General features: G+C 56.3%; 1 long non-coding RNA gene across 1 annotated transcript; it reads left to right on the top strand.

Annotated features, from left to right (window-relative positions):
- The first annotated feature begins 275 nt into the window (after positions 1–275).
- LOC116274864 lies at positions 276–1,599 on the top strand. The gene is made up of 2 exons (XR_004183618.1): positions 276–357; positions 1,334–1,599. It is a non-coding gene; the product is annotated as an uncharacterized LOC116274864 (long non-coding RNA).

Below are 1,599 nucleotides of genomic sequence, written 5' to 3'. Positions count from 1 at the left end.
AGACACCTCCCCAGTTGATGGTTAGTCACAAACCGTTGCTCAGAAACCATTTTACAAGATTCTAGAGGTGCTTGGAGAAGGAGCGCAGGGACATCCCAGGTGCTGCAGGGTCAGGCTGTGGCCTCGGATGCCCCTTCTTTCCCGTCCACAAACTCAACTTGGCGCCTCCTGGGGCTGGGACTGGCACCTGAGCCTCCCCTGCACTGGAGGCCCCTGTACACCCTGGGGTCAGGTGGACCGACCTGAGGACCACCCGTGCCCTGGGGTCAGGTGGACGGAGCTGAGGACCACCCGTGCCCTGGGGTCAGGTGGACCGACCTGAGGACCGCTCATGCTCTGGGGGTCAGGTAGATGGAGGTGAGGACCACTCCCCCTCACCGGGACCCCTGGACGCTGTGCCCACATCCCAGGACCTTTCTTCTGGGCCATGGAGGCCAGGGGTGGCTGAGCTACTAGTTTGAGGATCTGGGTTCATTTGCTGACCAGGCCCTGGGTGGACGCTTGGGCCCTCAGCTGGAAGATGGGGCAGGTCCTGCCTGGGGAGGCTCCCCTGGGAGAGGCTGTTGGGAGGGCCTTATCCTGGATGGGGCTGTGAGGTGAGCAGGGCCATGGGGCTGGGCTGGGTTGTGGGAAGGAGACCTGGGTTCTGATGCCCCCTTGGCCTCCAGCCTGAGAGGTCTTTTTGTCCCGTTACCTCATCTGTAGAATGAGGGCTGACCCAGCCCGCCCTTTGTCACCAGGTACCTGGAGTGCCTGGAGGATCTGTGGGAGGGGTTCCTCTCCCAACTCCCATGAGGGAGTATTGGCACATACATGTGATGTGTGTGTGCATATGTACACGTGTCAGGATGGAGTTGGCACGTACATGTAATATGCATGTGCATCTGCACACATGCATCAGGATGGAATTTGCACATATGTGTGATGTGTGTGCATCTGCACACATGTCGGGATGGAAATGGCACATACGTGTGATATGCGTGTGCACCTGCACACATGTTGGGATGGAATTGGCACATACGTGTGATATCCATGTGCATCTGCACACGTCAGGATGGAATTGGCACACATGTTGGGATGGAATTGGCACATATGTGTGATATCCGTGTGCATCTGCACGCATGCCTCAGGATGGAAAATGCTGAATTGGCTGTTTCTTGCCCCCATGGATGGTGAAATGAAGATGTTTCTCCTCTCCCTGTGTTTGTTCTGCATTTTCCAAATATGTTACAAAACTGTATTACTTTTATAATCACGAAAGTTACAAAAACACACATTTACACGATTGTTATTTCCCTGACAATAACTAGGGGTGTCCCTTCGCTTTTCCCAGCTGTGCACCGTAGAGCAGAAGGGTTCCACGGATGGGACCGGGGCTTCCAGGCAGGGCTCTGGCTCCCAGGCCTCCAGGCCACAAGCTTCAAGCCGGCTGCTTCCAGGCCCAGGGCTTCTGGCCGGGCAGCCTCCCTGGATGTTGTCTCCTCAGGGCAGCCAGGGCCTCATCAGACACACGAGGTCACAGCCCTTCTCTGTGCTTCCGCTGCCACCCGCTGATCTCAGCTGTTATCTTGACACAGAAGAAAGTCAAACTGCAGCCTG

The sequence above is a fragment of the Papio anubis genome, chromosome 5, assembly GCF_008728515.1.
Source record: "Papio anubis isolate 15944 chromosome 5, Panubis1.0, whole genome shotgun sequence".
NCBI lineage: Eukaryota > Metazoa > Chordata > Mammalia > Primates > Cercopithecidae > Papio > Papio anubis.
This window is presented reverse-complemented; position numbering and strand designations above follow the sequence as displayed.